The following is a 26,510-nucleotide window of genomic DNA, read 5'->3' as shown; positions in this document are numbered from 1 at the left end:
CTGAGTCTTCGCGTACAAGGAAGTGAATGACCTGGCCAAGGTGGCACAGATGCAAGCGGCATAGTCGAGATTTGAACCCAGACTGTTGGATGCCAGAATTGAAGGTGAATTCAGTGTGACCCCACACCTCGAGGAGCTGTTTCCAGTCAAGGGGAGAGTTGGAAACAAACAGGTGTTGGCTTACTCTGGCTTCCCCCAGAAGCAGACCCTGAGACAGTGACTTGAGCACATGGAATTTATTTGAGAGGTGATCCCAGGAGTAGGAGGAATAGCATGTGGAGAGTGAGGCTGGGCAGGAGACAATGTCAATGAAATCAGTAAGCGCCTAGTGGAACTCCATCCTGTCTAGATATTTCTAAGAAACAGTGGAGAAGACACCTCAGTGTGGAGGCTGGCCATTTACCCCTTGGTCCCTGACCGTCACGTTTGAAGGTTGCTCCTGGAGGCATCCACTCCCCCTGCATTTCCAAGTGGTCCTGTGCTTGGACAGAGCAAGCTCTTGTGACTTCAGAAAATGCCATCAGGCAGAAAAGTGGAGACACGTGTGTCTGGGAGCTGTCCACCACAGCTCTAGCTGGAGTCCCAGAAAGGCACCAACAGCGGCTGCTACGAGGTGTTTGAGACATCATGTGTCTTGGTCATCATAAAGCATTTGAGGAGTCTAGAGCTAATATTGTATTGTACACTTGAAACTTGCAAAGACGGTAAAATCTTAAGTGTTCTCACTACAAGAAAACAGGTAACTGTGCGGTGATGGATATGTTAATAAACTTGATTGTGGTGATCATTCCACAATGTATATGTATGTGTGTGTGTGTGTGTGCATGTATATATATATGTGTGTGTGTGTACATGTCAGGTTGTACACCTCAATAAAGCTGACGGGCAAAGAAATACATAAATCTTTGTAATACTAAAAGGAGATAAATTAAGTATTTGGAGGTGACAACCCAGGAGTGGGGTGCAGAAGTCAAGGAAGGTTTCCCCAGAGTAAGTGACATTGAGTTGAATTTTGAAGGGTGAGCATGCAGTGGGGAAGAGGCATTCCAGGTAGGAGGACTTGCACAGGTGGAGGCATGAAAGAGCTTGTCCTTAGGAGGATGCAAAGCCTATACCTGAGTCCCGGGATTTGACCACAGTTGAATTAGGAATGAGTGCAAAGACCAAATGGTGAAGGGATTTGAAGACCAGGTTAAAGGCTTCACACTTTCTCTCTGAGGGCTAGGAAGCCATTGCAGGGTTCTGGGCAGAGAGTTGGCACAGATCCATGTTATAGAAACATCTCTCTGCAGCTGGTGTGAAGGGTGGCTTGGGAGGGGGTAGACTGGAGGAGGAGCCATGAGAGGAGGCTGGTGTACTGGTCAAGTCCAGAGATAGAGAGGCTGAGCCAGGGTGGGATAGAGCATCAGGCCCAAGGGTTGTTTAGAAGAAGGTTTGGGATATAGGATAGGGTGGGAAGGAGGCCAGCCCTTGGCTGCAGGGGCTCTGGGAGGCTCCCCCTCTCCCTTTCCCCAAGGAGCCCGCCCAGCCTGTCCAGAACCTGACTTACATGGAGAATGGCACCAGGGCCAAGGCACCCCCAGATCTGGTCGTGAAGGATCTGGACATTATCTGCTTTGGTCATAAGCCAGATCTCATCATTAGCTAGATGTGGTCACTATCTAGATCTAGTTGTTACCAGAGCCAGTCCTTACCCAGGGCTGGAGGGTACCTGCTGCCAAATATACTCTACTTGGTTTAAGTCATTCTGTCCTCTTCTAGAGTCCTTCCTAAAGCCCCGGCTCTCTGCCTGAGGGTATTACTATTCTGAATTTTGAATTATACTTCCCTAGTTTCTTTATTTTCATTTTATTACATGTATGAATGCTTAAACAATGTATTTTTACTTATTTACTAATTTTAAAATAAAAACAGTACATAGTTTTTTTTTTTAACTAAATGCCATGTGTGTATGTGTGTGTTTTTAAAGGTTTTATTTATTTATTCATGAGGGAGACACACACACACAGAGAGGCCGAAACATAGGCAGAGGGAGAAGCAGGCTTCCTGCAGGTTGCCCGATGTGGGACTGGATCCCCAGGCCCTGGGATCACTCCCTGAGCCAAAGGAAGATGCTCAGCCGCTGAGCCACCCAGGTGCCCCACTAAATGCTATGTTGATGAGAATTCACCTATGTTGTTGGGTGTAGCTGAGATTCATTCATTTTGAGGGCTGTGTATGACTATACCATAATTCATTTATTTGTTCATTCTCTTGTCAACTGATGATCAGATTGTTGTCAGGATTTCTGCTATTACAAACAGTGCTGCTATGGATATTCTTGTGCCTTTCTCCTCATGCTCCACCAAATGTGGTCTGGGGATCAACAGCCTTGGCATCACTGGGAAACATGTTAGAAATGGAGAATCTCAGGCCCTGCCCTAGATTCACTGAATGAAAATCTGCCTTTTTACAAGATCCTTGGATGATTTCCATGCACATTAAAGTTTGACAAGCACTGGCTGAGCACACATATGCACGGGTATTTCTGGGCCCAAGTATCCAGGGGTGGAGTTGCTGGGTTACAGTGATATATCATCACACCCTCCCCTCAGCCAATAGAAGAGCTACATTGATCTACTTCTTCCCTGACACTTAGTATTGTGAGACTTTTTTGTTTTTGCCGGTCAAATGGGTATGAAGTAACATCTCATCATAGTCTTGATTTACATTTCCAGGATGACTAATGAGGTCATGTACCTCCTTGTGTGTTTACTGGCCATCTGTTCCCCTTCTGTGAGACACCCTGTTGGTGTTTTTTGCTAGTTTTTCTTTTGGACTCACTCAGTTCAGCTCCTGTGTTTATATTTGCTGTTCTCTCATCCTGAAATACCTTCTGCTTCACTGCCCACTGTCAGTTCTTCCAGGAAGCCCTCCCTGACTTCTGCATGGGCTGTGAGCTTCTTTAGCCTCACAGGCAGGAAAACTTCGTCTCGTGGTCCCTTCATTTTATCTCCTTGGGTCTTTTCCTCATCAAGGGGACTGCAAACCAGAATGGCTTGGCCCCTACAGAGTTAATTCTCTTTTCAGTTCAGTTGCCATAATTTATATTCAGGAGATTTTGCATTAAAAAAACATGAGTTGCTGATTTCTCTTAAAAAAGAGAGAGAGAAAAAGAGACAATGTGGCCCAGCTTGGCCTCTTTGCCACATGGCAACAATCAGCTGGCACTGGGGTGGCACCTACCTACCCCATGACTTCATGCTCATACCCTGCTTAAATGGCCTGCCCAGGCCCTAAGGACTTTTAAGTTTGTGACCTTGCCTAAGCACACCAGTGTTTACCCTCTAAATCTTTCCCATCCTTCTCTGCCTCCCCATAACTCTGTTCCAGTCTCGGTTCAGGCCTTTACAGTTCTCTCCTAGACTGTTACACAAGCCTCCCCTGACCTTCCTTCTCTAGTTTTGCCACTTCCAGTCCACTCCCCATATCACAACCACACTCAAGAACCAGCAATGGCTCCCAATCGCTTTCCCAGGCACTACCTGACTTTCTTTAAAAAAAAAAAAAAAAGTATTGGGGATCCCTGGGTGGCTCAGCCGTTTAGTGCCTGCCTTTGACCCCGGGCGTGATCCTGGAGTCCTGGGATCAAGTCCCACATGGGGCTCCCTACATGAAGCCTGCTTCTCCCTCTGCCTGTGTCTCTGCCTCTCTCTCTCTCTGTCTCTCATGAATAAATAAATCTTTTTTAAAAAGTATTAATACATTATGAATGTTTCATGTTCACAAAAAAGTCTAGAGAACAGTATAACAAATACTCAGGTACCATCACCCAACTTAAGAAATAAATCGTTTCAAGGGGCACCTGGATGGTACAGTCCATTAAGCACCAGACTCCTGGGTTTTGGCTAAGGTCCTGATCTCTGGGTCTGTGTGCTCAGCCTGAGTCTGTCTTCCTCTCCTGCCTCTCCCTGCTGTGCACATGCATGCGCTCTCTCTCTCAAATTAATCTTCTTTGTTTTTTTTTTTTTTTTCAAGAAAAACCATTTCAAGTGTACTTGAAGCCCCTGTTACATTCCCTTCCCTCTCTTCCTCAGGGTCACTACCATTTTGAAATTGCTACTTATAACTCCTGTATGTGTTTTTACACTTGCATTACATATATATGTGTCCCTAAACAATATACAGTGTTGTGTTGCATGTTTTCAAACTTTATATATCTGGCATCAAACTGTGTTTTCCATCTGCAACTTGCTTTTTTCATCCAACAATGTATTTTTTTTTTAGATTTTATTTTTTTTTTATTTGAGAAAGAGAGAAGGGAGAGAGAGAAAGAGAGAGTGTGTGTGTGTGTGTGCAAGTGGGGAGAGGGGTAGAGGGAGAGAGAATCCTAAGTAGACTCTGTGCTGAGCACAGAGCCTGAAGCGGGGCTCGATCTCATGACCCTGAGATCATGACCTGAGCCCAGATCTAGAGTCAGACGCTTAACCAGCTGAACCACCCAGGTACCCCATATATTTTTTTATTTTTAAAAAATTATATTGAAGTATAAAATTCATACAAAGAGTACACAAATCATAAATGTACAACTCCTATTTTTCACAAGATGAATCAACAGTGTGTTTTTGAGATTTATCTTCATAGATGTATGTGGCTCACATTCACCTATTTTGAAGATCATGGCGTGGAGAATTTTCCATTGTCTGAATTCATCATGATTTATCCAGTCTCTGGGTGATGGACAGTCAGGTAGTGTCCAGCTTTCCACTATCACAAATGATACTGCTTTAACATCCTTGTACAAGTCTCCTGGGAACCATGTGTGAGGTGTTCTTGAGGGCCAAGCCCACTCATCTTTGACCTGACCACATATTGGCAGGTTGCTGCCGGGCTCCTGACTCTTACTGGCTCCCGGCTTAGACAATAATTTCCTTCCACCTGTTCCAGGCAGTTCTCTTCCCTATGACACCCTGCCCAGACATACAGTCACCTCTTTGCTGGCCACATTCTGTCTGTGCTTCCTCCTCCCAGAGCTCTAAACTCACTTCTCCTTCTAGGCTCTGCTGCAGCCACACCTCCTCCAGGGAGCTCTCTTGGGCAGAATTAGTTCTCATGGTGTCATCTCTTCTGAGTGACATTCTCACTGCGGTTGTCAAGGCCCACCAAAACAGGGACAAACCTATATCAGACACTAGGAATGGTGAAGGGAGGCATGGATGGACTGGTAGGGAGTGTGAGCAGCTGGAGCATACAACTGTTTGCTCTGGGCTTTGATGGATGAATAGGAATTTGTTGGGTGGAGATGGTGGGAAGGCATTGCTGGCACAGGGAAAGGCAGGGAAGTGCTGGAACCCCTGTTTCTGGGTTGGAGATGTGGGCAGGGTCAGCAGATGGTGGGTGAAGCTGGAAAAATGGGCTATGCTCCGCTTTGAACACCACCCTTTAACACTGTTTTAACTCGATTTGCATTCAACTAGCATTCTTGGGAGATGTGGGAGCCAGGGACGGTGAGAGCATTCATTTGACACCTACTGAATGTCAGGCACTGTCAAGAAGCTTACATCTATTATCTCTTTGGTTCCTCAACCCAGATTGTGGGTACAACACTAGTGTCGTCCCCATTTTACAGGTGGAGAAACCGGGACTCAGAAGAGGCAATCTCTCATCTATGATCGCAGAGCCCAGAAGTAGGAGGAGTACCCAGTGCAGGTCCATCCTGGGATTGTTTTAACCCCCGTGCTCCCGTAGGCGAGGAGGCACCTGCAGGAAATGGGTCACCAGGACAGGGCACACGTTCCCAGCGCAGGAGCCCCAAGTTCGAATCCCAGGAGCCTCCTGACTTCCACGGTGCGGACCCGGACCCGTCTCGTCCGGTGTGGGCTTCAGTTACCCTCTTCCATCAGCCGGCGCTCACCAAGCTGGGTTCCCGCAGCCCAGCTCCGTAGGCTGGGGCTCCCGGTTCCCGCGCTGCTGCAGCCCACGCTGTGTGACCTTGTGCCGGTAGCCTGCGCTCTCTGGGCGGCCGACCGCGGATCTCTAAGCGCCCTTCCGGCTCGCGACCGCGCGTCGCTGGCCGCGGAGACCCTCCCCCCTCCGGGCTGCGGGGGCGTGGGTGGGGGTGGGCGCTGGCAACGGCGCGCCCCCCCCCGCCCAGCCCCGGGCCGGGGGCCGGATCCGCGCCTGGTTTTGGGCGCAGCCGCGCGGCCCCCTCCCCCGCGCGCCTCTCCCCGCCCCCCGCCCCCTCCCCGCCGCTCTCGGGGAGCCGGGGCCGCGCGGCTCCTCCTCCCGCAGCCGCATCTGGGGCGCCGCGCCGGCCGGAGGAGAGGCATGGGGCGCCCGCGGGCCGGGGCCGGGGCCGGGGCCGGGGCCGGGGCCCGGGCCTAGGCGGCGGAGCTGCGAGCGGACCAGCAGCGGCAGCGGCGCAGCGCAGCGGCCGAGCGGGCCGGAGGCGGCCGAGGCGCCGGGCGCAGGTGAGGGCGCGGGGGTGGCGCGCGGCGGCCCGACCCCCTTTCCGGGCGGTGCGCCCCGTCCCTCGGCGAGACCCCCGCTGCGAGCCTCCTCCCGGACAGACCTCCCGAAACCGAGGGGCGGCGCTGGCGCAGAAAGCCCCCTCCCCCTGCCCGTTCTGTCTTCGGAGCCCCCGATCCGAGGGGGCGGCTCTGCGGCTGGCAAGCCCCCTTCGCTGGGCGCGATCCCCCATCCAGGTCTTCCCGGACCCCCAGGCCGGGGGAGGGCGGCGTGCCCGGGGCCCGGAGCCCCCTGTCCTGGGCCGGGCCCCCATTCCACCTCTTTCCCGCGGACTCTCCCATGCCAGCGGGCTGCCAAGGCTGGGGAGCCCCTCCTCGGGCCGACCCCCACTCCGCAGGGCCGCCAGGGGTCAGGAAGACCGCTCCCCTGCCCACCGGTCGTGGAGCGGGGAGAGGGAGAGCTCTGCCGGCGGCCGGACATTGCTCCATTCAGCCCGGCTGCCTCCATCCCGCCTCGGTGGCCCCGGAGCCTGCCAACCAGCTCCCCCCTTCCGAGCTCTTCTCCCGGACCTGGCATCTGGGGAGGGGGCGGGGGCAACCCCACCCCCCCAGCGCTGCAGGGCGCCCCCTCCCTGCTGGCGTACCCGGGAGGGGCCGGGCTGACCCTGGCACCTGGGCTGGGGGGGCGCTCACATGGCCACGGGAGGCCCCCACGTGCGGCGCCCCGCGGCGAAAGGGGTACGCGTTCAGAGCCCGTGGCAGGTGGACCTGCTGGCCGGAGAGGCCAGCTGGGTCCAGATGTGCGGGGCCTGGTGGGAGGGGACATGTGCTACCTGTACATGTGATGACGGCCCCTTGCCTCTTTCGACCTAACCTACCGGCTCCGACCCCCCTCCATCCTTCCGCTCCCCTATGCTTTCGTCCCTCTCCCTCTCCCTTCCTCAGAGCTGCCTGTGTTGCAGAGGGGCGGGCAGCCAGAGACTGTTGATGTTGTGGGGGGAAATGAGATGGGGAAAGGGGTTATGGGTTGGGAAGGGCCAGTTATGGGGGTGGCAACAAGGGGGTGGATGGGATGCCTGGGGATGGAAGCCTCAAGCTTGGAGGGCAGTGCTAGTGGGGGGGGAGGGCTCCTGCACCCCCACCTGCCTGCAAGTGGAAATGACAGAGGGGGAGGGGGCTGCAGTCCGCAGCCCCAGGAAGCTGGACTGGTCTACCTCTACTCTCATTGCACCTCCACTCTCAGCCTAGCTCCCCGGGATCCTGGCTGCCTCTGCCTCTGTGCCGTCACTTGTGGGAGGGGGCTGTGTTTTCTTCCAGACTCAAGGTGGTGGAACGAGGTTGTATGGGATCATCTCAGAGAGTGGCTGTTGGAGGAACCCAGTTTCTGTCCCACTGAGGGAACTGTGGGCTGTCTGGTCCCATGGTGGCCTGAGGGGCCTGAGCCAGAGTCCCATGGGCAGCAGGGCTGGGTGGGGCCGCAGAGCTGGGTGACCCATTGGTGGCTGGAGTGTTGGGAGCTACCGCCAGGCCCCGGAGCCGAGCCGAGCCAGCTGGGCTGTCAGAGGCCAGGCAGCGGCAGATGCGGAGTGTGTTCCCAGCAGCTCCTGGACACATTGGCTGTGCACGTGGGACAGGCTTGTGTGCGTGTGCCTGTGCTGTGGCGGGGGTGCGCCAGGACTCCTGGGTCTTCCTGGAGCCCAGAGACAGCGGCTCAACTTCTGGGAGTGTGCTTGTGTGTGAGGTCCACGGCACCCTTCCTTCCTTCAACCATCAGAGACTGGACTGGGCCTGTGCGGGGCGCTAGGGATACGTGATGAGCTGGTGTGGTCCCCACCCTCTGGGGGGCAGGGGGTAGGTAGGTAGGCAGTCTCTGTCCCAGGTGCTGGGGGTGGAGTGCAAGGTCCGGACTGGAGAGAAAGTATGGGGTAGAGCAGGCTTAATGGCTGAGGTTTGTGGGACCCAGGGCAGCATCCGGCTGGTAGCAGCCTTGAGATGCAGCCGCAGGTTTGAGGGTGTGCCCTGGGTGCAAGGCTGCCTGGCAGCTGAATTGCTGTTTTTGAAAAGAGGCTGAACAGCACTGGGAACTAAGGATAGATTGTGTACTTTGGAGCTTTTGTAAGACTCGGTGATGAATTGGACGTACCAGGGGCACCCACTGGCATCTCGTTAAGTTCTCGTGCAGTTGATGGGCCACCGGCTTCTTAAATGCTAGTGTTTCTACATGATGGGGAGGCTCTGTGGAATTCTCCTGGGTGCTCTGCGGGACAGGAGCAATTGGTCTCTATTTTCCCATATATCTGTGATTAATTGATAGATCCACTCATTCCAAAAAGCGTTAAAAAGTAGCATTATCTGACTACAGTGCATTTAAACACTTCCACTTAAACATTCTGAAATGCAAATTAATAAAATCTTGAATGTGGAGTTTTTTTCAAAAAGCACACTGTGGCTACTCAATAAGTGCTCACTGCTCCCAGAATGAAGCCTAGCCTCCTCCCCAGACTAGCTACCTCTCTAGCCACATCTTGCAGTCCCTCCCCTCCCTCCTTGGCTCCAGTCCCCCTGGCCTGCTTTCATTTCCTGGAACAGGACACGTTGCCTCTAGCCCCAGGGTCTTTGCACACGCTGGTTCCTCTGCCTGAACATCCCCCCCACACACACACACACATAATTTGCCTACTTAATTACTACTCATCATCCAGATCTCAACTTAGGTATCGCTACAGAAGAAAACCTTCCCTGACACCCTGGCCAGATTGTCTCCCTGTCACCATGGTCCCAGCCCCCGCGGGCTTCTGTCTTCCCTATCCCCATCACTGTTCCTTATTATCAGACGTCTCTCCGTATAGCCAGTGCGGAGGGTAGCAGGGCCACGCCTGCCTCCTCATGCCATCCCACTGGTGCTGAGAACAGGTCTTGGCTCATCCTGGGCCCTCTGTCCATTTCTTTGGCTGAATAAATGGATGGACATGCGTTGTTTGGGCCACTCTAAGTTCAAGGGCTGGGTAGTAGGATGTGGTGAGAGCCTTGGCCAGCCCCGGTTGTCAACACGACCATTCATATGAGTTCCTGCCTCCAGCTGGGCCTGCAAACTCAAAAGCATTTGGCCAGGCTCTGTAGGGTTATAGGCCTATGGCCTCTAAAATCCCATTGTTGTCTCTGGGACCCCAGAGACTCTACCAGAGAGTGAGGAACATGCTTGGGCAGGAGCCTGTGTCTTTGGGGGGATCTGGTCTGGCATTTATTTCTGCCAGTTCATTACACACATCATCACCTGCTTACTTTCATTGAGTAGGTCACCAGTCTGTCCACTAGCTTGTCCACCATTTCCTAATGCTCCATTCTGTCTTCAGGCCACCAGGACTTCCTGAGACCTGCTCAGTGGCCCCACACGCACGGAGACAGAGTCAATCCCACGGGTCCCTGCTCTGTGAACTGTAATCATCCTGTCAGGCCTCTCCTGGTGGTGGAGGCTGGTGCTGTCCAGTGCTGGGAAGGGGCCATGAGTTGGGGCCTGTGGGAGGTGCTTCCTGAGGACATGCACTAGATCTGGAGTGGATTTTGGAGGATTAGAAGGATTTGGGTAGATGGAGAATGGCGGGAAGGGCACTGTCGGCTGAGAGAACTATATTAACAAGGCTGGGAGGCAGCCACGTGCCAGGTGGGCCAGGGGATGGGGGGCAGTCACAGCAGGTGGTCCTGGAGGTGGGTGACGTGCCAGCATGATGAGTGTCTGGTCAGTGCCTGGAGCCCTGTTGCTGCCTTGCTGTGTGCCCTTGGATGCGACATGTCCCCTCTCCGGCTCCCTTGGTAGAGTGCAAGCTTGGACCTTGTGACCTCAGAGAACTTCCACCTCCCGGTGTGGACTCTGTGATCTTGACAGCCCAGGAAGGGCTTCTCAAGGCCCTACCTCTTCTTTGGGCCATGTGGAGAGCTGGGATGGGGCTTGGTGTGCTCTAGTGGCTTTGGAAGGCAATGCGTGTTAGCCCTTTGGAGGGCAGTGTGTGTTAGCCCGTGGAGCCAGGGCCAACAGGGGGCTGAGGAGGCTCAACAGTTTCTTGTAACAGTCAATCCTGTCAGCTAAGGGAATGCAGGGATTGGCTCTGTTGGGAGGGGCAACCCGTCATGCAAACTCTCACTGCACCCTTTTTGGGAAAGGCCGTCACTGGTGAGAGGCTTCCTGTGTGTCGGACCGAAGACAAGCCCACCCTTGACTTCATCAGACTCTTGTGGGGGGCCCTCTGAGACTCACTTGACCTGTTTTTCTTTTGTTGTGGCCCATAGTGGGGGGACATCCCGCCCACAGTGTCTGCCCCCGGGCAGGACGGAGGCCTTCAGAGCACTTACAGCACTCAATTTGCAAGAGACATATATGTCCGCATCTTCCCACCACTCGCAGAGATAGGAATGAAAAGGGATATCGTCTCCATTTAACAGATGAGGAAACTGAGGCTCTGGGAGGTTGGGTGGCTTTCCAAGGTCACTCAGAGGGTGGCTGGAGGCAAGCCCACAGCCCAGGAGCCCTGGGGGGTGCCAGCATACAGGAGCCTGTTGCTAGCTGATGGCACATCATTTCCTGAGCCGAGGAGTGGGGCTCTGGATCCCTCTGTGCTGGGTTTCGCAATGCCGCCTCCTCCCCGCCAAGCTGTCTGACGTGGCCTTTTCAAAAACCCAAAATGAATGGAAGCAAATTTTGTTTGGAGAATTTTGCTACACCCTTCACCAAGGCTGGTTGCAAAACCAGGCTTGGGGATCCCTGCTGCTGTTCGTGATGATCCTGATCATGGCAACGGTGTCGGTGGCTAACACCCACTCACTGTACAAAGCACTGGTGACCGACTCCCAGGAGCCAAGTGTGGTGTCGGGCCCTCTGTTTAGTGAGCACAAGCTCTAAGCACCCAAATTCAGCCCCTCCTTTAGTACCATCACACCCTATCATCATCCCCATTTTACAGATGAGAAGATAGGCACAGAGAGCTGTAGTTGCCCCACCAGGCCCCAGAGATGACCAAGTGGCCGTGCCAGGATTTGAATCCAAGCCAGTTAGAGTATAGAATCTGGTCTTCACCCACATACTGGAGATGTGTTCACCAGCAGTGATGTGTGTGTGTGTGTGTGTGTGTGTGTGTGTGTGTGTGTGCAGAGGTGGGCATTGGGCCATGGGAATTGAATGTGGCAGACCTGGTCCCTGGCTTGTGGGAACCTGGCCACTCTCTGGAGGCAGAGCTTGGCCTGAGCTGAGAGCAGGCTCAGGAGCGTCTTTGGATGTCAGCAGTGACTCCTGGGCCCCACCAGAGGCCTGCTGGGTCTCATGGCTGTTAACAAGAGGAGAGCCATGGCCCTTCCCCACCCCTTTGCTCTTCACTGACACCATTCTGGGAGATGGCCCATCTGTCAGGCTCCAGGGGCAATGGGAGGGGGCATAGGTGCTGAGGAGGGACCAGGGTGCAGCACATCAGAGGAAGAACAAGAGGCTGGAGTCCAGGGATCCCTCGATGAAGGGGCAGATCCCTCATGTACAGCAGCCCCTGGGGCCTGGCAGGGGGATACAGACGTTTCCAAGAAGGCAGCAAAGCAAACAAAGCATTTGTATCTCTTCCTTCGGCGTAAGAAGGCCTGTATGGGTGATCTGTCGTCTCGTAGAGTCTCCTTCAGAAATGGCTGAAGCCACATTTGGTCCATGAGGCGGTCATCTTTAGAAAGCACGTGATGTGGGCAGGTTCTGCCTTTGATAGTGCAGAAATGGGGCAGGCATCCTGGCATATAAATGGAATATAGGACCACTTATTGAGCACCTGCTGTGTACCTTCACACTGTGCTGGGCCCCACTGCAGGGGCTCGGAACCACACCCTGATGAAGTGTTTGTGATTGCACAGGAGGGAGTCTCTGTGCCCCTAGAGACAGGGCTGGGGAGTGAAAACTAGGCCTCTGGGTTCATATATTTTTCTTTCTGCAGTGACAGATGAGCCTGCGGTGACAGGGGTGGGTCCAGAAAGCTTTTGCTTTGCAGCTACTGGGAGATGGGGGTTTGGAATGGCTGGTGAGCTGGTTTGCTGCTGTGTGTCCCCAGTGGAGGCCTAGTGCCTCTCTGGGCCTCACGGTCTCCATCTATTTGTGGAAGTGCTGGGGGTCAGGTCTCCGTGGCTCGCCTAGCTCAGCTTTCTGAGAGAACCGAGCTGAGATTTCCCCTGGAACATGTCAGGGAGCCTTCAGTATCCTGACCCCTGACCCCCTGCCTGGCTTCCCACCTCTCACTGTCCCCCAAGCCCAAGCCAGAGGGAGGGAGCCTTTCCTTCCACCCACTGCGGGCTGACTGCGCGCAGTGACGCAGCAACCAAGGGCTCTGGAGCGCAGCTTGGAAACGGGGATCCGGGTTTGCTAAAGACAGGGGAAAAAAGGCTCTTCCCACCACCCCCAGCTGCCTGCCTGCCTCCCTCCCTCCCCCGGCTGCCTGCCGCCAAGCCCTGGCACCTCCTCGGCTCTGACAGATCCACTTGTAGGGTGGGAGGCTCAGCTGCAGAGGGCCCCGGTTCAAGTCTCAGTGCACCGGGGCCTTGCTGTGTGACCGTGGCATGTTTGCCTGCCTTTTCTGGGCAGTGTGCACGGTGAAGGCTGGGCTTTGGGATTCTGAGGCTGACTGGGCAGCTTGCAGTGATGGCTCTGAGGGGTTCCCTGTAACTCGGGAGGAGCTGCTGAGGGAGCAGGGCCCCCCACCACCTGTGTTCTCCGCGTGTGCCCCCTACAGTGGAGGGAGCCAGGTGTGTGATCCTCTCCATCTTACATCTGAGGAAACTGAGACCACCTGGCAGGTGGATGGTAGAGCCAGGATTTACACCAGGTCTGTGTGACTCAGGCATCCAGGCCAGAAGGCAGACCCCAGGCAGGAGGCCAGCTGGGTTACTGTGAGCCCCCTGTTGCCTTCTCTGTCTCTGTTTCTGCACCAGCGCTCTAGGAGTGGGGTGAGATGGAGGTGGAGGCTGCCCCAGCTCATCTCTGGGTGCCCACCTGGCACTGCTGGGAACTCTGAGCTTTCTCGTCGACCTCCAGCTCCCACCCTTGAAGTCAAGGTGTGATGACAGGCGAGGAAGTGTCGGCATCTCGCACCTTTCCTCTGGGGGAACCTGCCACCTTTGGGGTGTGAGAGATTCCTGGAGGAGTGGGCATATGCGAGGCCTTCCAGGGACAGTGCGGGTGGGGACAGAGCAGGTTGGCTCTGGGCAGCTTGGGGGTCTTGGCTACCCGCTGGGCCAGGCCCACCTCTGCCCGTCTGTGGATCTGACCCTCGTGTATCTGGTTCAGCAGAGGACTCTGGGGGGAGTGTGGGTGTGGACAGGGAGGTAGGGCCACCCCCCAGCCACTTCACTTCCCCTCATGCATGTGTGGGGGTTGTGTGTGTTTGTGGAGTATGTGTATGTTTTATGTGGTACGTGTGTATGGGGAGTGTGTGAGAGACGTGTGTGGGAGTGTGCATGCGTGCGTGTGAGTGACGTTGCCTTCACTCAAGCCAGGCCTTTTGTGTATTGTCAGATCCTCTTGACACCAGGAGACAGATATTCCCATCCCTCTAGACTTCCTTCCTTTCCTCCCATTCGCCTCCGTATTCATTCAGCAAATGCACGTGAGGTGGCTGCTCTGTGCCCACAGCAGGTGTCGGGCCTGTATCAGTGAACGGAGCGCCTGGCCCCTGCCCAGTGGAGCCCACAATCCCCTCGGGAGGCCGACCTTTCAGATGAATGTCAAGTCATGTCAGTGATGGGCGCTGTGACCAGAGAAGTACAAGGAGACCTAGTGTGGCAGGGCAGGGAGGGCCGCCCCAAGGAGGCCACCCTGGACCTGATCCCTGAGAGCGAGAAGGAGCTAAGTGAAGACAGGCCCTGAGCTGGGCAGCAGGGGCAGTGGAAGGCTCAGAAGCCTGGATTGCATGGGGCCCTGTGGGAGGTGAAACCGAGGTCTCAGGGGATACGGGTGGACTGTTGACACAGGACAAAGCTGAGGCTCAGACAGGTGAGGCAGCCTGCCCAGGTGGGGCTGGAACCTCGGCCAGAGGTGAGCTAGATCCCCAAGCTTCCTGGAGTGTCTGTCCTGATTGTAGTTAGCAGAACCCTTGACTCTCACTGAGTCCCACTTGGGACCTTCTGAGCAATTTGCCTGGGGTCCCACAGCGAGTTAGCAGGGAGTGAGGCCTCTCCTCTCAGCACCACCACCCTGCATGGAGGCTTCCCACCGGAAGAAACTGAGGAGCCACAGAAGGTTCTGGAGCAGGGCAGACCCACAGTGCTCTCCTGGCCGGCCCCACCCCAGGCCTTCCCAGCACTGGCATGGAGTGTTGGCCATCTGCCTGTCCACTGAGGCCAGAGCCAGCTGACCTCTGCTGACCCCATGTGTCACCACCCTCTCCTGATGCTGGACGGGGCAGGGGTACAGGCAGTGGGCAGCAGTGGGCAAGGGACCCTGTGGCCAGCAGCCCCGAGACTTCCGGGAACCACTTGCCAGGCTGGGTTTGATAAATGACACGGCCTTTTCTGGAGGCCGACGGGGAGGCAGCCTCACACCTGGAGCCCTTGGGGTGGGTCCATGGGTTCAGCTATAGAGCAGAAGTTGGGCTCCTTCACTGTCTCATGTCCCCTTCTCAAGCATTTTTTGGTTCTAGCCTTCATGGCCTGTGGCCAAGATGACTGTCACAGCCCTCTCCCAGGTCTCCTGCCCATATACTGTCTACAGGCAAACAAACCGATTGATTCAGAAACCATACCCAGCCCCTTATACCTCATCATGGTACAGAGTCCTGAGCAGCCAAGGCCTCTGTCACCTGCCTCTGGGCACTCCTGGGGTCCCCTCCGCCCCCAGTGTGCTCTCACTTAAAACTCAGCTGAATGAATTGGGATTCACAGAACATGCCCGTGTCCTCTGGCCCCCAGCCTTTGCATTCGCTGTTCCCTCTGCCCAGAATCCCCTTCCCCAGAGTCCTTGCTCAGTAACTCCTCTGTGTTATTTACCACTCAGTTTAGGCCTTGCCATTCCAGGAGACTTTCTCTCTCATCCACCTGAGTCACTCCCATCTGGATTCCAGAGGCCTGTGCACTGTGAGGTCCAACGTGTCTGCCTCCCGTACCCCTCCAGGCAGGATGCCTCTTGGCGCCTCGTGCCCCCAGCAGTGCCCAGCCTGGGGCCCGGCACACAGTGGGTGCACGGCTCATGAGCATCAGCCAAGCACTGTGGCCAGAGTACAGCCCATGCCCCCTCCAGCTCCTTCTCCCCTACAGGGGTCGGGTCACGTGGCAAATGCCTCAGACAAGAGTGCAGCCCACTTTCCTCTTGCCGCAGACTAAGAGTAGGAGCAGTGGCAGCATGAGCCCCTCTGGGGTGATGTGGGGGTGCCTGGGGCTGGGCAAGCGGGAAGTTGGCTGATCGGTTGCCTTGTTTTAGCTTATGGACCTACCAGGGAGAAGCATTTTTTTTTTTTTTTTTGCCAACATTGGGAGAAGCATGACTGCTCAAAAGGAATACATTTCTTGTTCCTTAAGCCCTGAAATGTTGGGGTCTACCGTCAGTGCAGTCTAGTCCACACTAACTATTATAAGGATCTACTATGTGCCAGACATTATTCTAGGCAGTGGGGATGATAATATTCAGCTGCAGAGGCTGTTGTGCGAAGTTAGTGAAATCCGATGTGGCAGCCTTGGCTCTGTGCTGGCACACAGTAGGCTCCGTGGGTTAGCTGAGCTGTTTCAGATCTGTTCTCATGTCTGTAAACACTCACAAGAAGCCGCCACACAGAGAAGGCTGAGATTGGGAAGGAGACATCGCTGGACAGACCGGGGGCCACTAGAGCGGAGTCCCCACATGCCCAGCCCGGAAGCAGGCTAAACCACACCCACTGGAAGCCACTTCTGACCCATCTTGCCTCACTTTCACACCATCCCAGGGCCTACCATCTGCATTAGTTCTCTCTCGCTGCGTAACAAATTACCCCAAAAGTTAGTGGCTTAAGACGATCGTAAACCCTTCCTACTTCTCTCTCTTTCACACATACGTGCAGGAGCCACTTTGAGGGAATCTGGTATAGACTCATCATCCATATGTTGGACAGGAGTGATGCCGACTGTTTTAAGTAAGGCCTGGGCCAGACCTCGAATTGTCTCTCTAATACACCCAGGGAGTCTGGGTGGGAGAAGTCACTGTCCCCTACATATGGGGAAATAAGTCACAGAGAGGGAGAGGAACACTCCTAAGGTCCAGCAGGCAGCTGGCAGAGCAGGGATCTGAACCAGACCGGCCATCCTCATGGCCTACGCTCTTAACCACTATGTCATACCCAGTGTAAGTGTGAATGGGGTGGGGAGGGAGACTCTGGGAGGACCTTAGTGACCATTTAAAACTGAGGTGTTAATAGCAAGTATTTATGTCCAGCTGTTTTAATGAGCAGGTTTCTTTTTTTTTCTGGTTTTATTTTAATTGAAAGAACAAAATTGAATGGAAAGGTGGCAACTGCCTCAGCCCTGATGATTCTAAGAAGGCTTTTGGAGCTATAGGGCCACCACCCTGGAGTGGCCATCAGCAGGCTTGTCCACCCACAGGAGGAAGTGAGCCAACTCCAAGGATGTGGCCTGAGTTGGGTCCTGGCTCAGCTTACCAGCTGTGTGACCTTCAGCAAATCACAGAAATCTTTTTGAGCCTCAGTGTCTCCATCTGTTCCTCGTGGAATAATGGTGGCATTGCCTATCTGGAGGCTTGGTATCAGAGTGAAGTGAGTTCTGTGTGTTAAAGTCTCTAGGACAGGGCCCAGCACGTAATAGGTGCTCAAGAAAAAGCAGCTCATGTTGTTATGCTCTCTTATGACCTTCTCCCCAGCCATGTGCACACACACACTGCACACGCTGGCACTCCCTCCCCACACCAGTCCAGATCAGCTCATTGGTCAGCCTGGGCCTCCCAGTGAGACCAGCACACAGAGGGAAGTATGCTGGTCTACATTTTACAGATAGGGAAGTTGAGCCCCAGAGATGACTTGCCCGAGGGCCTCCATGGTGGAGATAGGACTTAATCAGAGGCATGGACTCAGAATATTGTGCTCTTTCTGCTGTCCCACTCTGAACAGTCCTTAGGAGAACCTCAGGAAGCTGAAGAAAATTCCAGGAACTCTCAGGGTGCCTAGGAGGCAGAAGCCCTGGATCCTCCTCCCCTCACTGCCCCCAGACCCCTGTGTGACCCTCTCTGTGCCTTTGTTGCAACAAGGTAGTAGGGAGAGCCTGGACTCTGGACTGCCAGGGACCAAGGCCCCCTCCCCCAGGCTCACTTCTGTGCCCCCTACCCTAGGTTCACTTCTGTGTCCCCCTCCCCCAGACCTACCTCTGGATTACACTCTCCCAGGCTCACTTCTGTGTCCCCCTCCCCCAGGCCTCTGCCTCTGTGTCCCCTCCCTCCTCTGCTGTCCTGATTTGTGCTTGGCCCATATTTAAAGCAGCAGCTTTTAGGTGGGAGGTCAGGCAATGGGAATCCTGCTTGGAGAGGCTCCTCCCAGGCCCACCCCTTACCCCTACCCAGAGGCAGGTGGCTGTGGGCCTATGGGCAAGTGTCTTATAAAGATTCTTTCAGCGCCAGGGGGCCCACCATGCCCCCTACTCCCCGATTGTGAGTCTTTCACCGGGGAGCAAATATATTTAGACAAAATGCTCCATTCTGTGCAGATTCCACATCCACTGTGCTCGTTGGGACTGTGAAAGGCAGGGCCTAGGAGCAGCCACACCTGTTACCTGGACGCTGGGCTGCTTGGAGCTCTGGGGCCTCAGGCTGTCCAGACCAGGACTCTTCTCTACCAGCTGTGGATGGGTCTTCCTCTCCACCTCCCTGTCCCCCAGAGCCACGTCTCTCTGACCCTTGGCCTCCAAGATCCAACAAGACTCAGTCATTTGCTCCCCCTCCTGCTCCCCTGCCTCCCACTTCCTGAGCCTCTCCATCCTCACCGTCTCTCCCAGCAAGCAGAGAGCCTTCTTGTGTAGTCAGTAGGCAACGTGGATTTGTGTCCATTGTGGGGACAGGCCCTTGCTGGATGCCAGGACGTAGAGGTGATGGATGAGGCCCTCAGAGTGGCCACATCCCAGTCTAGAGGCGGATCACAGGCCACTAAGACAACATCCTGAGTTTGGCTGGATACCTGTTGCGGCAACAGGAAGCCCTTGGACAGGGGACACTAGAGTTGCGGCAGTGGTCGGGGAGGGTTCCCTGGAGGACCGCTGGTCCCAGCTGAGACCTCCAGGTTCCAAGGGAGCAAGCCAACAGCTGAAGACAGGGCAGGTGTTCCTGGCAGAGGGAACAGCACGTGCAAGGCCAGGAGACGAGCGAGAATCTGACTGCACTGGAGAGCAGGAAGGCAGGCAGGAGCTCGGTCTTGCTGAGCCTCAACAGCCAGTCTGAGGGTCTCACCCCCTTTTCCCCCTGGCCCAAGCCCTAGAAAGCTATGGGACAGTTTTCAGCAGGGCAGTGGCGGATCCGGTGTGAGCAGGGCAGGGCGGCTGGTCAGTGGTTCCCCCCGCTGCCCACCAGGCTGGCTCTGGTTCCCACGGCAGATGCGCTGTGCCCGGCTGGGTGGGAATCAGAAATAGCTCACACGTGCTCAGCACTTGGTGAGGCAGCTCCCCCCGTCTCGGCGCATTTCATCTGCACCCGAGTCAAGGACAGCTCAGTGCTTGCAAGCTGGGTGACCTTCTCCCTCCGTTTATTAATACACCACCCACTTGGGGCTGCAGGCAGAGCTGGGAAAGTGTGTGCAGGGGTGGGGGTGGGAGGATAGGGTGGCAGCAGGGGTGTCCTAGAGAGGGGAAGTGCCTAGGGGCTGGAAAATGATACCTACCCAGAAGAACACTGTCCAGCCAGATAAACCTCAAAGTACAAAAATGAGTATAAAATTCCCTGGAATCCACCTCCTTGTGGTGACCATCATTAACATTTTGATGTCAGCTTTCCAGATAATCTCTCCAAGTTGATCTTCCCTGGCAGATGGATTCATTCGTTTGTTCATTCATTCATTCATTCATTCATTCATCAGATATTTAAGTGCTCACTCCATGCCAGGCCCTGTAGTGATCAGGGGGGCATGGCTCTGAGTGAAAGGGATGTTTCCTCACTCTTAGGGAGCTCAAAAAAGCAGGTAAAAAAAGGATGAGGTCCACAGAGGGGGGTCATTGGAACTATGAGATTTCAGCCCAGCTGGGTTTTTGGGAGGGCTTCCTGGAGGAGGTGATGCTTGGGCTGAGGCCCAAGATGTGAGGAAGTCCCCCCAGCAAAGAAGAGCTGAGGAAGATCATGCCTGCCAGAGGGAATGGCAGATGTGCAAACCCTGTGGTGTGAAGGCAGTGGTGTTTTCATCAAAGGGAAAGGAAGATGGGGAAGTGCTGGAGCAACAGAGGACAAGGTGAAGCACGAGGGGGTGGCAGGGACCAGACCATGCAGGGCGTGGGGATTTCCATAAGAGCATGGACTCTGGTGCTGTTAGACTCATGTTCAAATCCAACTCTACCACTTAGCTGGTTGACTTCAAGCAAAATGCCTAATGCCTGTGCCTCAGTCTTCTTGACTGTAAAGTGGAGCCAGTAATAGTTCCTGCCTTAAGAACCATTGTAAGGATGAAATTATGTAATGAAATTCTTAGGACAGCACTTTGCATACTGAAATTGCTCATTAATGGTAGCTCATATAATGTTGAAGTCATCTGTAGGTGAAGTGCGTGTGTGTAGATGATTTGCATAAATAGGGTCATATTAGTCCTGTTTGTCTGTAGCTACTTTTCCCTTTGATGCTAGCCATCTTTTTGAGTCAGTGGCTACAGAGTATTATTATATTTAAAATGTTTGTTTTGAGGTGTAACATGCGTTGTAGAGTGCACTAATCTTATGTGTATAGTATAGGTTAACTCATGTGTATATGTGTCATCTATATTACGTTACATATGTCATATGACATGTATATCATATATATGATATATGTCTATAACCAACTAGTAACCACCACTCAGATCAAGATATAGGATATTTCCAGCTCCCCTAGAAGGCTGTCGTGCTTTTTCCAATTAATTCCCCGTCCCTCTCCCCTAATGTTTACCATAATTCTGACTTCCAGAACCATAGCTTAGTTTTGACTGTTCTAGACCTTCATATAAAGGGGATCATGCAGGATGTCCCTTTTGTATCTGGCTTCTTTTGCTCATCATTTTGCCTGGGAGACTCTTCCATGCCCTGTGGGTTGGTAGTTCATTCTTTTATATCCTTGCCTCGTGTTCCACTGAGTGAATATTTCATACTTTGTCCATCCTATTGTTGATAGACATTTAGATTATTTATAGTTTTTGACTATATGGAATGTGCGGCTTTGGATTTTTTTATACATATATTTTGGGAGAACTTATAATTCTGTTGGGTATATAGCCAGGAGTGGTTTCTGGGTCATAGAAGATGGAAATGTTCAGCTTTAGTAGATACTGCCAGTCTTCCAAAGTGGCTGAACCGATTTTCCACCAGCAGAGTCTGAGAGTTCCAGTTGCTCCACATCCCCACCAACACGCTGGCTAAAAGATAATTAGATAATTTTTAATAGCTATAGGGAACTCTGCTATGAAGTCGGACCACCTTGAACCAGCTCCCAAGTGGTGGGCATTTAGGTTGTTGCCAACATTTACACGTTTTTTTTAAAAATTAAAAAACAAAGATAAATCAGTAAATATTTAAAAATAAATAATGGGAACAACCAAGATGTCCTTCAATAAGTGAATGCATAAGTAAATTGTGGTACATCCATTTAATGGAATATTATTCAGTGATTAAAAGAAATGAGCTATCAAGCCACAAAAAGACAAGGAGGAGCTTTAAGTGCAATTACTAAGCAAAAGAAGCCCGTCTGAAAAGATTACATACTGTCTGATTCTGGCTATATGACATTCTGAAAAAGGTAAAACTGTAGAGACAGTAAAAAGATCAGTGGTTGCCAGGAATTTGGGGGAAGGGAGGGAGGGATAAATAGGTGGACCATGAGGATTTTAGGGCAGAGAAACTCTTCTGTATGATACTGAAATGGTGGATACATGACATTATACATTTGTCTAAAACCCATAGATCTTTATAATACAGAGTGAATCTTAACGTAAATTATGGCCTTGAGTTAATAATAATATATTAATATTGTTTCATCAGTTGTAATAAATGTACCGCGCTAATGTGAGATGTCCACAGCAGAGGACTGGCAGTTAAGGAGAGGGATATATGGGAATCCTGTATGAACTTGAACTTTCTGCTCAAGTTTTCTGTAAACTAAAATAACTCTGAAAAATAAAGTCCATTAATTTAAAAATAAATACAATTAAAATGTAAAAATGTTAAAAAGGAAAAAGACAAAACCGAAAATCACTAGAGGTGTCCACTGTAGTGTTAGAGACACATCCTCTTGGTTGTTCTCTCTGGGGATATTTTTCTTTTTCTTGGCAGGGGTGATACTCCAGAATACTTTTGTGTTTCACTCGTGTTCTATCCCTCCCTGCTCATTCTCATGGTGGAAGCACATCTTCATATTACTTTAAACTTTTCCTAAATATCATGTTTAGTGGCTCCCTAAAGCAGGAGGAGATTTATATTCTGATGATGGAATAGGAGCCATTGTTTGGTGAAGAAAGAAAGGAGATTGATGAAGTGATGGAATTGTGGGATTTTAGATTACTGGTGTTACATTTAGGAGAAATGATTTAGAATTATAGCATCTGACTTGGTACTAGTGCATCTCAGAGTCTCAGTACAGTTATCTCTAAATGACAGAATGAGGTGTGTTTACATTATAGAAATAAATGATTATGGATCTTTGAACAGATGAAACTTAACATTTCAAAACTCAAAGAGTTTTAGAACCTCTAAATTGAAAAAAACCCATTCAAGGTGTTCTAGTTTAATCTCTCCCCCCCCCCAAGTGTAACTGTGATTTATTTTCCTTTTCTAAAAACAACTTTTATTGAAGTATAATTGGCATACAATAAATCACATGTATCTAAAGTGTTCAAACTGGTAGGTTTTGACAAATATATACACACTTGCGAAACCACCACCTCAATCAAGATAATGAACATATCCATCACTCCCCAAAGTTTCCTTGTGGCCCTTAGTAATCCTACCTCTTGCTTCCTTTCCCACCCTGCCTCTCCTACTCTCTACTCTTGCCCCTCCCCCCAGGCAAACATTCTTTTGTGTTTCCTAGAATTCTATATAAATGGAATCACACATACTCTTTTCGTTTGGCTTCTTTCACTCAACATAATGGTTTGGAGATATGTCCATGTTGTAACACATATCCATACTTCATTCTTTTTTTTTCTTTCTTTTTTTAATTGCTGAGTAGTATTCCATTGGGTGGATATGCCACAGTTTACTTATCCATTTACTTATTGATAGACATTGAGTTTGTTTCCAGTTTGGGACTATTACAAATAAAACTTCTATAAATATGTTTTTATAAGTCTTTATATGAACATATGCTTTCATTTTGTCTTGGGTAAATACCTAGAAGAGTTATGACTGGGCAATATGGCAGGTGTATGTTTAACTTTTTAAGAAACTGCTAGTGTTTTTTTTCCAAAGTGGGTGTACCATTTTAAATTCCTATTAGCAGTGTATGAAAGTTCCAGTTCCTCTACACCCTCACCAACACTTGGCATAATCAATCTTACTAATTTCAAGCATACTAATAGCTGGGATATTTCCTTCTGGTGATAATTTGCAATTCCTTAATGACCAGTGGTGTTGAGTGTCTTTTCATGTGGTTACTTGCCATCTGTATATCTTCTTTGCTGAAGTGTCTCTTCAGATCTTTGGCCCACTTTTAAATTGGGTTGTTTTCTTATTATTGGGTTTTGAGGGCTCTTTTTGTATTCTGGCTACAAGTCCTATAAAGGATATATGTTTTTGCAAACATTTTCTTCCAGTCTATGGCTTACCTTTTCATTTTTTGAGAGTGTCTTTCAGGGGCGCCTGGGTGGCTCAGTGGTTGAGTGTGTGCCTTTGGCTCAGGGTGTGATCCCAGGGTCCTAGGATGGAGTTCTGCATCAGGCTGCTCTTAGGGAGCCTGCTTCTCCCTTTGTCTGTTTCTCTGTGTCGTTCATGAATAAATAAATAAAATCTTTTTTAAAAGAGTGTCTTTCAAAGCACAGGCATTTTTAAAAAATATTTTATTTATTTATGAGAGAGAGAGAGGCAGGCACATAGGCAGAGGGAGAAGCAGGCTCCTCACAGGGAGCCCAATGTGGGACTCGATCCCAGGATCCCAGGATCACGCCCTGAGCCGAAGGCAAATGCTCAACCGCGGAGCCACCCAGGCATCCCAAAACACAGGCATTTTTGATGAAGTACAAGTCTTTATGGATTGTGTTTGGTGTGGTTATATCTAAAAATCTTTACCAAACCCAATATCATAGAGAAAACCCTATGTTTTCTTGAAAGAAAATTTTAGGTTTCATATTTTGAACTATGATCCATTTTGAGTTAGTTTTTATATAGTGTGAGGTATGGATTAAATTTCACTTTTTGCTTATAAACATCCATTCATTCTAGCACCATTTGCTGAAAAAATTCTCCTTGTTCTACTGCATTGTCTGAGCTCCTTCATCAAAAATTAGTTGTCTGGGGGTGCCTGGCTGGCTCAATCGGTAGAGCATGCAACTCTTGATCTCAGGGTCATAAGATTGAACCCCATGTTGGGTGTAGAGATTACTTTACTAAAAAAAAAATCAGTTGTTCATGTATGTTTGTGGGTCTATTTCTAGACTCTCTCATGTATTCCATTAAGTTATCTGTCTTTATACTAGCATCATAGTGTTTTGAAATCAGCCTTCTAATTTCGCTCCTCTTTTGTAAAGTTATTTTGGTTATTGTAGGTCCTTAATATTTCCACATGAATTTGAGAATTAGCTTATCGGTTTCTATAAAAATGCCCATTAAGGTTTTGATTGAGATTGATTTGAATATATAGATCAATTTGGAGAGAATAAACGTCTTAACAATATTGAGTCTTCTAGCCCATGAACAAGGTATCTTAACTTATTTAGATAAGTTTTTTTTTAACTTAGTATCTCAGCAATGGTTTTCCATATCAAAGTCTTTCACATCTTTAGTTCTATTTATTACTAGATATTTCATATTTTGATGCTATTATAAAAGATATTTTTAAATTTCAAGTTGTTTGCTTGTAGCTAGTATATAGAAATACAATTTGAGGGGATCCCTGGGTGGCTCAGCGGTTTAGCGCCTGCCTTCGGCCCAGGGCATGATCCTGGAGGCCGGGGATCGAGTCCCACATCGGGCTCCCTGCATGGAACCTGGTTCTTCCTCTGCCTATGTCTCTGCCTCTCTCTCTCTCTCTCTGTGTCTCTCTCATGAATAAATAAATAATATCTTTAAAAAAAAAAAGAAATACAATTTGATTTTTGTGTATCAATCTTAAATCCTGCACCTTGGAAAACCTACTTATTATAATAGCTTTGTGAATGTGTGGATTCTTTTGCGTTTGCTATATAGGTGAGCATATCATCTGCATATAAAGATAGTTTTATTTTTTTTCTTTCTATCTGGATGCTTTTTGTTTCATTTTTTTGCCTAATGGCCCTCCAATGGAATATTGAATAGAAGTGGTTCCTTTTCCCTTGTTCCTGATCTTAGAGGGGAAGCTTTCCGTCTTTCACCATCAAGTGTGCTGCTAGCTATGAGGATTTTGCAGATGCCCTTCTCAAGTTGAGGAGGTTCCTTTCTACTTTGAGCTTGCAGAGAATTTTAAAATTGAGAATGGATGTTGGGTTTTGTCAGATGCTTTTTCTGTGTCTTTTGAGATGATCACTTCATTTTTCTCTTTTAGCCATTAACATAGTTAATTACATTGATTGATTTTCAAATGTCAACTAACCCTACACTCCTAGGATGAGCCCTGTTGGCCTTTTAATATATTGTTGAATTAGATCTGTTAAAATTCTGCTTAGGATTTTGACATCTGTATTTAGGAGAGACACTGGTCTACAGTTTTCATTTGTTGTATTGAATTTATCTGGTTTTGGTATCAGGGCCCCATAAGGTGAGGTGGGAAGTATTTCCTTCTCTTCAATCTTTTACAAGAGTTTGTACAGAATTAGTGTTGTTTCTTCTAAATATTTGGTAGGATCATTAGTGAAGCCATCTGAGCTGTGAGTGTTCTTTGTGGGAAACTTTTACCACCAATCCAATTTAAATATAGGACTACTCAGGTTGTTTCTGTCTTCTTGCATGAGCTTTAACAATTTGTATCTTCAAGGAATTTGTTCATTTCATCTAAGTTGTCAAATGTGTAGAGGTAAAGTTGTTAATAATATTTCTTTGTTATCCTTTTAAAAATGACAACTTTATTAAGATAAAATTTACATACTGTACAATTTGCTTATTTGAAGTGTACAAATTGATGGCTTCTAATACCATTGTACAGAGTTTTACAACCATCAGCACATCAGTTTTAGAATATTTTAATCACTCCCCCCCAAAAAATACCTCCATAGTTGTTAGCAGCCACTCCCTTTTCCCTCTACTCCCCACTACCCTCAGCCCTAGGCAACCGTTAATCTACCTTCTGTCTATATAGATTTGCTTGATCTGGACATTTTATAGAATTGGAGTCATACAGTATGTAGTCTTTTGTAACTGGCTTTTTTCCCTTAGCATCATGTTTCTGAGGCTCATACAAACTGTAGCATGTGTCAGCACTTCATCTTCCTTCCTTTTCATTGCCGAATGGTATTCCATTGTACATGTCCATGTTTTATCTATCCACTCATCAATTTATGGACATTTGGGTTGTATCTTTTTTTTCGGCTGTTACAAATAAAACTGCTATGAACATTGTGTATGAGTTTTTGTATGGATATGCTTTCATTTTTCTTAGGTATCTATCTAGAAGTGGAATCATTGGTTCATGTGGCCTAGGTTTAACCTTTTTAAAAAAAATTTTTAAGATTTTATTTATTTATTCATAGAGACACACAGAGAGAGAGAGGCAGAGACACAGGCAGAGGGAGAAGC

General features: G+C 50.2%; 1 protein-coding gene across 6 annotated transcripts in view; it reads left to right on the top strand.

Annotated features, from left to right (window-relative positions):
• Positions 1-6,284: 6,284 nt before the first annotated feature.
• The window catches only part of DLGAP4 (DLG associated protein 4), a 193,415-nt gene continuing 173,189 nt past the window's right edge, over positions 6,285-26,510 (top strand). For all 6 annotated transcript variants that reach the window (XM_072735980.1, XM_072735978.1, XM_072735979.1 and 3 more), the window contains exon 1: positions 6,285-6,449. The gene's annotated coding sequence lies outside the window, so the exon portion shown is untranslated. The remainder of the gene's footprint in view (positions 6,450-26,510) is intronic.

This window comes from Vulpes vulpes, chromosome 14 (genome assembly GCF_048418805.1).
Source record: "Vulpes vulpes isolate BD-2025 chromosome 14, VulVul3, whole genome shotgun sequence".
In the NCBI taxonomy this organism is placed as follows: domain Eukaryota; kingdom Metazoa; phylum Chordata; class Mammalia; order Carnivora; family Canidae; genus Vulpes; species Vulpes vulpes.
The sequence above is the reverse complement of the archived record's forward strand: the minus strand, read 5'-3'. Positions and strand labels throughout refer to the sequence as shown.